Consider the following 10,013-nt stretch of genomic DNA (forward strand, 5'->3'; position numbering starts at 1 on the left):
TATTTGTGATCATTCCAACAGCATTAGCTGGAGTATTTGACATTTTGAAGATGGCCCCTGGTTGCAATAATGTTAATACAGTGTTATTGGTTCAGTCAACTTCTCAGGTTGCAGAGATCCGATTTGAAGTTGCACCACAGCATCAAAACAATAAAGGAGCTCATAGTGACTCAAATCATAGTCAAAGTAACCAGAGAAAACACAGATTCTCAAGCAGATCATTTACCAACTCAAGATTTATTTGCTACGGAACAAATAGAGGTTATCTACAGCAGTTTCGTAGCGCGCTACGAAACTGCTGTAGGTGATGATTTTAAAAGCGCAGAGCAGCTAGTGTGACACGGTGAGCGGGGGTTTGAGGAAAAGGAACAGATGTCTATCAAAGACCACCTACAGCACATCAGAAACCTGGCATCACACCATACTTGGGGTCATTAAAGGTTTTGGGAGCAGGCTGCTATATTTTAGGAGAATGTTGGGAGACAAAAGGCCGACAAACAGGAACAGCTCCCTATATTTCAGGGCGATGGAAAACATATTATGTTAAGGGCCAACAAACAACTGCAGACACCTTTTCAGCTCATAAAGTTTCCAGCTCATTTGAAAGGTGTGGTGATATGCGGTGTTTGGGAAGAATTAAAGAACAGCAGACTTGTTTTTAAATGATGAAGAGGAATGGAAGACAGGGGACCGTGGATATAGGATGATTAATTTTATCAATTAATAAGCTGTCTTACAGCTAGCATCCGAGACCAGCTTGCTCGGTGAATGCTCCCTTAACATATCTTAGCCATAATGGAAATCATACAGCTGTCCAGCATCCAAGAAAGCATCAAGCCTGCGAGGAGAAAAGAATTAGTGTTTCAGTTTGATTTGGGCTTTATGTAATTACAGCCCAGCATGTTTGTAATTAATGCATTAGTTAGTAGCATGTAGGAATAATTAATAGCCACCTTCGAGGCTCCCCTCATGCTGGAGGAGGATGCTCGAGGTGTTTGAGTTTGCTTGCCTATATATGGGCCAAGGTTAGATGTAGAAAGGGTTGGATACTTAATAGAAAAAGTGTGTTGTTTTGGGCCACTGTAAGATCTTTTTTGACAGTAATAGTAAAACAGAGTTTTTCTCTTCTCAAGATTCTCGAAGGATTGTCATGGTCAAATGAAGTGATGATGTGTTATACCTTATGTTATTTTATGGTTTTGTTGTATGCAATCACTCAGAATTCATACTTATATGCTCTGACTTCCTGTGTATACAGCAAGCTATGTGTGGTGGAATATGTTTGACTTGTAATGCTAAGAGCCTTGATTTCTATGAGTTCACTGTGTTTTTCTTGTCTACTTGATATTATAGACTCCATAGCCCAATGAGATATCTTTTGGTGTGTTTCCAACCAGTTATGCTTTCATAAGTAAATAAAGAGTTAGCCATCTAGTGTTTGAAGGATTTTGTCAAGAGTTGTGAGAGAGCCCTCTCTGATTAGGAAGGCTAATTCCTAATCTAAAGTATGGTCTGAAACAGTTACATGAGACCTGGCTTGGTTGCAGTCCCTAGTACTGGTTTTGTGATAACATTTTGGTGCGTCTGCCGGGATAACTCTGTTTTACTATTACAGTAATAGGGCCATTTTTGGTCTCATGTAACTATTTCAACCTATCTTTAGACCAAAGATTAGCCTCTTTGATCAGAGAGGGCTCTCTCAAAACTCTTGATAAAATCCTTCACACACTAGATGGCTAACTCTTTATTTACTTATGAAAACATAACTAGTTGGAAACACACCAAAAGATATCTCATTGGGCTATGGAGTCTATAATATCAAGTAGACAAGAAAAACACAGTGATCTCATAGAAATCAAGGCTCTTAGCATTACAAGTCAAACATATTCCACCACACATAGCTTGCTGTATACACAGGAAGTCAGAGCATATAATTATGAATTCTGAGTGATTGCATACAACAAAACCATAAAATAACATAAAGTATAACACATCATCACTTCATTTGACCATGACAATCCTTCGAGAATCTTGAGAAGAGAATAACTCTGTTTTACTATTACTGTCAAAAAAGGTCTTACAGTGGCCCCAAACAACACACTTTTTCTATTAAGTATCCAACCCTTTCTACATCTAACCTTGGCCCATATATAGGCAAGCAAACTCAAACACCTCGAGCATCCTCCTCCAGCATGAGGGGAGCCTCGAAGGTGGCTATTAATTATTCCTACATGCTACTAACTAATGCATTAATTACAAACATGCTGGGCTGTAATTACATAAAGCCCAAATCAAACTGAAACACTAATTCTTTTCTCCTCGCAGGCTTGATGCTTTCTTGGATGCTGGACAGCTGTATGATTTCCATTATGGCTAAGATATGTTAAGGGAGCATTCACCGAGCAAGCTGGTCTCGGATGCTAGCTGTAAGACAGCTTATTAATTGATAAAATTAATCATCCTATATCCACGGTCCCCTGTCTTCCATTCCTCTTCATCATTTAAAAACAAGTCTGCTGTTCTTTAATTCTTCCCAAACACCGCATATCACCACACCTTTCAAATGAGCTGGAAACTTTATGAGCTGAAAAGGTGTCTGCAGTTGTTTGTTGGCCCTTAACATAATATGTTTTCCATCGCCCTGAAATATAGGGAGCTGTTCCTGTTTGTCGGCCTTTTGTCTCCCAACATTCTCCTAAAATATAGCAGCCTACTCCCAAAACCTTTAATGACCCCAAGTATGGTGTGATGCTAGGTTTCTGATGTGCTGTAGGTGGTCTTTGATAGACATCTGTTCCTTTTCCTCAAACCCCCGCTCACCGTGTCACACTAGCTGCTCTGCGCTTTTAAAATCATCACCTACAGCAGTTTCGTAGCGCGCTACGAAACTGCTGTAGATAACCTCTATTTGTTCCGTAGCAAATAAATCTTGAGTTGGTAAATGATCTGCTTGAGAATCTGTGTTTTCTCTGGTTACTTTGACTATGATTTGAGTCACTATGAGCTCCTTTATTGTTTTGATGCTGTGGTGCAACTTCAAATCGGATCTCTGCAACCTGAGAAGTTGACTGAACCAATAACACTGTATTAACATTATTGCAACCAGGGGCCATCTTCAAAATGTCAAATACTCCAGCTAATGCTGTTGGAATGATCACAAATAAATTAAGCATTCACAAGAAAATTATGAAGCATTCTGTTCTAAGCTATCAACCCTGGTGATCTTATAAGAACCATCCAATATCTAGTCAAATTATTTTAGCATAAATCTTTGGAGTCCGAGTGCACAAAATGATATTGAATGCTGCTCACAACCGTGCATCAAACATCCAAGTTGCATCTAGTTAGAAACTAGAGTGTTAAAACTGGAAGGGTGGTTCTGAAAAATCTCAGTTTCGTTTCACATATATGAAACATGTATGAAGTCCAGCTACCCAATTTTACACTTTTTATCTAGCAGACTATCCCCTCTCTGGCTGGCAATTGGGATTCTGTTGAAACTAAAACCCATTGAGCTTCGATCCCTCCTATCCTTCAAAATGTTGTATCGTTCAGCAAATTTTCATCTTCCTCACAAACAATTCTTCTATCTCTGCCATAGTATAACGATACAGAAGACACTGCTGACCTGGGTTGCATTTCACAAAGTCATTCTTGTATGTTGTAGACAGACAAAAGCACCTGGTGTTAACTGCACACAACAACAGAAAGATGTAAAAATATCAACATATAATACATTCTGGATCCTCCTCAGTACCGCCAACATGTTCAGGATACTTTTAAATTCACATCTTCTGCGCAATTCAATCTACAATTGAAACCCTTGCTGTTGTAATTTGAACTCTGAGATATACTCTGAACCTTCTCCTTCCGGGCACTATTATGCAAATCTGACATTGATGCTCTCTGCGTGCCTCAGGCAACCCAAAAACACAATAACAGAAACCGAAACATGATAATGGAAACAAAAATCTTCATATCCCCCGTTGTTTTCGAATCACGCATAAATACTAGCCCTTGAATGTCTCCTTTCACTCCATCAGCTATTAAAATCTACTTTATAATCTCCCTTTCCAGTTGTCGTTGTGATTCTGATGATTTTGCTAATGTATATGGCCATCTGAAGCGCCACATCTCAATCCGGGTGTCAATAATAGTGGCGACCTTGTGGCAATCAAACCCTCATAAAAGCCACTTGACATTTGGCGGTTAATCACTACATTTCGATAAAGAAAATTCTAAGACTGAAATTGTCAAACAGTTAATGCGCATTCCCCGTGGCAATATAGAGCATCCAACAGCACCTCATGATCAAATGCGCCGCCTTCTAAGAGACCACGAATTCTGTATTTCTGAATATCGACAATAATGCCAAACTGGATTTGATTTGGGCTCCAACTTCAATAACCGTCTTATGGTGCTCTCGACCTCCCTCATTCACCGGTACCATGATATGCTCCATTCCATCACCAGTGAAAAATAATCCACCAGGTCCAATCTGAAGTGCTCGCACTTCATTTCTTGAGAATACTCTACCTCGTTCATGAAACGATGGCAAGTCATAAAGGCGCACACTCTTATCATTGCATGAACAAAGCAAAATAGGTTTGGCTTGTTCATCATTCATCATGCACAGCGCAAGAACACCATGTTCTTCAATACGAGTGTGAATCTCTTCAAGAGCTATAGTTGATGTAGCAGCCCAAACCTTCACTGTGCCATCCAAAGAACACGACAAGAGAAATTGGTCCCAACAAAGAAGAGACATTACAACTGATGCGTGATTTCTCAAGGTTTGGATACATTGAAAAGTTTCCAGGTCCCAAACTTTTATTGTGTGGTCCATAGAGGCAGAGTAAAGTCTGTCTTTCTGTGAGACTAATGAGACAACAGGCAACATATGCCCTGTGAGAGAAGTTGCAGGGTCAAATGTATTGGTTGTAGGATTAAACTTCCATGCTAAAATGGTGCCATCATGTGTTCCAGCCAAAATCATTTGATCAGCGATCGCCAGAGCATGCGCTTGTTCATTAGGGCTGTCTAATAATAGCTCTGTCAAGTTGATGGTATTCAAAGCCTTGACGGCATTACGAAGGCCGACAAAAAGCCACAGACCTTCACTTAGAAGGCATCCAACTCCACTGTCGTCGCCTAAGGGGATATTTGTTCCCTGTCCTGTATGGCAGTCCCAGGCTATGAGCTTATTATGTCGGCCAACAGAATAGAGTTTGGCAGAGCCTAAATGCGAAAGAAAAGCAATTCCTCGAATAGGCTTGTTATCGTGGCCAACCAGCTTAGTCATGAAAGTGACATCGGAACCTCCAATAAAATGGGAGTGCAGATATCTGCAGTCGTCTTTTGCATACTTGCAATTGCCTGTGTGTGAATTGTGTCCTCCTCAGCTAACACACTTTAAAAGTTTGAACTAGTGTCATCCAGAAATATGTCTAACCATTCCTTAAATGGCGCACTATCTCCAGTTGTATCAATTAAAATCTTAGATGAAATTTTGATAGTAAATGTAAATTTGCATCAATCCCCTCCACTGGTTTTGACTGATCTTCTGATTGCACTTCAATGTCACCAGAGTAACCAGGGGAGGGATTCTTCTTTGTAGGAGATAAATCACCCATGAGCCAGAATTCAGAGATAACTCCATTAATGTACTTGATGCCAATCCCACAATAGCTGCATCATCATAGGGTGCCTCCTTGGACACACTGTCACTGCTCTCATCAACATTCCTGGAGGGAAACAAAACTCTATACAATAGGCATGCTAGGATTTGGACCTTCACTTAGAACTCGAACCAATTCCCAATTTAGTAGCACGCTACGAAACCACGCAAACAGGTAGCGCTGCGAAACTGCTAAAATAATTCAGGCGCTACGAAAACACCCAATCTTTAAGCCAAGCTAAAAAATTTTGACAACTGCATTTTCAGTGATAACAGTGGCTCCACTAGGGATAGTGTGCCCTTGTGGTGCGCTAAGAACACGCAGCTCCAGTGCCTTACCCATTTGTGACAAACAAAAATTTGCTTGACAAGCCCGACTGTAGGAGAAAGAAACTACTGCTACTGAAAAATAAATGCTCAACCAACCTTGAGCTTATTTGCAACTTACCTACCTACCTACCCTAACCATTTCAACTTCTTCAGCTCAATCAATATGAAACTTCCAATGCAGCCAATCATTTACTTTATCTGACATTTGATTTCTTTGCCTGTCCCGAAGTTCAGCGCCAATGTGATAGTGAGATGACAGCTGCCACTGAAAATGTCTTTGACTGCATCGGATTTTAGAGCCAATGTGATAATGTAATGACCGCTGCCACTGAAACTGTCTCTGATCTTCATAGGTAAGCTGAAACACTGGAGAATAAAACTCTTCCATGTAATCAGCTATAGGATCCCAAAACACATGATCAGCTTGTCCTTCCACGACACTTTCCAGCTGTGCAAACTGATCTTCAACCACAGTGTTCAGTTCCTCAAACGTAAAAGAGAGGGGAACCAGCATAGTCTCCTTGCGCTCAGCCATAAAATATTTCTGAGAATAATGATCATGATCATGAAGATTGTATGCCTGAATTTGTCCTTCTAAACCTTCAATTTCTTTCTCAATATCTTTGGCAAATTCATCAAAAAATTTCATCTTATCCTCTGACTTGCAGTCAAAGGATTTCAGATATGAGGATAAGGACAAAGAAAAAGATTCATTAGTTTCTTCTGTACTATGATCACTATTCCATTGTTTAAAACCTTCAACTGAAGGAGAGTTTACTTCCACCTCTGACCTATCTATCCATTCCTGCAAGAACATAAGCCAAAAGTCTGGCAATGACTTAATGGACTTGGCAGGCAAGCATTCAACCCACTGTTTGCATTTCCCTTGGAAAGAATCATAAAATAACCTTATGCAAATATCTTCATGTTTAATTCTAAGAACCTCAGTAAAATGACAAAAATCTGAGATATGATCCAAGGTTAAACTCAAATCTTCTCCGTTGTATTTTGGACCATTCTTTAGAAAATAAACATCCTTGGGAAAATGGTTTGGGAAACCATGAAGTCCTGAGAAATCTATGCATGCATACCTTGAACAAATAATGTCAGCTTCTGGGTCTTTCATAACTCCAGTGGAATCACCATGAATGTATAAACCTTGAATTCTTCAACAATGGAGTCGCCAAGGTAGTTTTGCAGCCTTGAAAATCATTTGAACTCCTGCTACCTTCAGAAATTCAATCTTAAGCTCCCGGCAGACGCACCAAAATGTTATCACAAAACCTGTACTGAGGGCTGCAACTAAGCATGGTCTCATGTAACTATTTCAACCTATCTTTAGACCAAAGCTTAGCCTCTTTGATCAGAGAGGGCTCTCTCAAAACTCTTGATAAAATCCTTCACACACTAGATGGCTAACTCTTTATTTACTTATGAAAACATAACTGGTTGGAAACACACCAAAAGATATCTCATTGGGCTATGGAGTCTATAATATCAAGTAGACAAGAAAAACACAGTGATCTCATAGAAATCAAGGCTCTTAGCATTACAAGTCAAACATATTCCACCACACATAGCTTGCTGTATACACAGGAAGTCAGAGCATATAATTATGAATTCTGAGTGATTGCATACAACAAAACCATAAAATAACATAAAGTATAACACATCATCACTTCATTTGACCATGACAATCCTTCGAGAATCTTGAGAAGAGAATAACTCTGTTTTACTATTACTGTCAAAAAAGGTCTTACAGTGGCCCCAAACAACACACTTTTTCTATTAAGTATCCAACCCTTTCTACATCTAACCTTGGCCCATATATAGGCAAGCAAACTCAAACACCTCGAGCATCCTCCTCCAGCATGAGGGGAGCCTCGAAGGTGGCTATTAATTATTCCTACATGCTACTAACTAATGCATTAATTACAAACATGCTGGGCTGTAATTAGATAAAGCCCAAATCAAACTGAAACACTAATTCTTTTCTCCTCGCAGGCTTGATGCTTTCTTGGATGCTGGACAGCTGTATGATTTCCATTATGGCTAAGATATGTTAAGGGAGCATTCACCGAGCAAGCTGGTCTCGGATGCTAGCTGTAAGACAGCTTATTAATTGATAAAATTAATCATCCTATATCCACGGTCCCCTGTCTTCCATTCCTCTTCATCATTTAAAAACAAGTCTGCTGTTCTTTAATTCTTCCCAAACACCGCATATCACCACACCTTTCAAATGAGCTGGAAACTTTATGAGCTGAAAAGGTGTCTGCAGTTGTTTGTTGGCCCTTAACATAATATGTTTTCCATCGCCCTGAAATATAGGGAGCTGTTCCTGTTTGTCGGCCTTTTGTCTCCCAACATTCTCCTAAAATATAGCAGCCTGCTCCCAAAACCTTTAATGACCCCAAGTATGGTGTGATGCCAGGTTTCTGATGTGCTGTAGGTGGTCTTTGATAGACATCTGTTCCTTTTCCTCAAACCCCCGCTCACCGTGTCACACTAGCTGCTCTGCGCTTTTAAAATCATCACCTACAGCAGTTTCGTAGCGCGCTACGAAACTGCTGTAGATAACCTCTATTTGTTCCGTAGCAAATAAATCTTGAGTTGGTAAATGATCTGCTTGAGAATCTGTGTTTTCTCTGGTTACTTTGACTATGATTTGAGTCACTATGAGCTCCTTTATTGTTTTGATGCTGTGGTGCAACTTCAAATCGGATCTCTGCAACCTGAGAAGTTGACTGAACCAATAACACTGTATTAACATTATTGCAACCAGGGGCCATCTTCAAAATGTCAAATACTCCAGCTAATGCTGTTGGAATGATCACAAATAAATTAAGCATTCACAAGAAAATTATGAAGCATTCTGTTCTAAGCTATCAACCCTGGTGATCTTATAAGAACCATCCAATATCTAGTCAAATTATTTTAGCATAAATCTTTGGAGTCCGAGTGCACAAAATGATATTGAATGCTGCTCACAACCGTGCATCAAACATCCAAGTTGCATCTAGTTAGAAACTAGAGTGTTAAAACTGGAAGGGTGGTTCTGAAAAATCTCAGTTTCGTTTCACATATATGAAACATGTATGAAGTCCAGCTACCCAATTTTACACTTTTTATCTAGCAGACTATCCCCTCTCTGGCTGGCAATTGGGATTCTGTTGAAACTAAAACCCATTGAGCTTCGATCCCTCCTATCCTTCAAAATGTTGTATCGTTCAGCAAATTTTCATCTTCCTCACAAACAATTCTTCTATCTCTGCCATAGTATAACGATACAGAAGACACTGCTGACCTGGGTTGCATTTCACAAAGTCATTCTTGTATGTTGTAGACAGACAAAAGCACCTGGTGTTAACTGCACACAACAACAGAAAGATGTAAAAATATCAACATATAATACATTCTGGATCCTCCTCAGTACCGCCAACATGTTCAGGATACTTTTAAATTCACATCTTCTGCGCAATTCAATCTACAATTGAAACCCTTGCTGTTGTAATTTGAACTCTGAGATATACTCTGAACCTTCTCCTTCCGGGCACTATTATGCAAATCTGACATTGATGCTCTCTGCGCGCCTCAGGCAACCCAAAAACACAATAACAGAAACCGAAACATGATAATGGAAACAGAAATCTTCATATCCCCCGTTGTTTTCGAATCACGCATAAATACTAGCCCTTGAATGTCTCCTTTCACTCCATCAGCTATTAAAATCTACTTTATAATCTCCCTTTCCAGTTGTCGTTGTGATTCTGGTGATTTTGCTAATGTATATGGCCATCTGAAGCGCCACATCTCAATCCGGGTGTCAATAATAGTGGCGACCTTGTGGCAATCAAACCCTCATAAAAGCCACTTGACATTTGGCGGTTAATCACTACATTTCGATAAAGAAAATTCTAAGACTGAAATTGTCAAACAGTTAATGCGCATTCCCCGTGGCAATATAGAGCATCCAACAGCACCTCATGATCAAATGCGCCGCCTT

The 10,013-nt window shown here is 39.8% G+C and overlaps 1 pseudogene; it reads right to left on the bottom strand.

The window, feature by feature from the left end:
* Positions 1 to 4,327: 4,327 nt before the first annotated feature.
* Positions 4,328 to 5,302, bottom strand: LOC149144818 (zinc finger CCCH domain-containing protein 17 pseudogene; annotated as a pseudogene).
* Positions 5,303 to 10,013: the final 4,711 nt, after the last annotated feature.

Source organism: Pinus tabuliformis, chromosome X (assembly GCF_031772625.1).
Source record: "Pinus tabuliformis cultivar Carrire ecotype Pingquan chromosome X, CPIR1, whole genome shotgun sequence".
Taxonomy (NCBI): Eukaryota; Viridiplantae; Streptophyta; class Pinopsida; order Pinales; family Pinaceae; genus Pinus; species Pinus tabuliformis.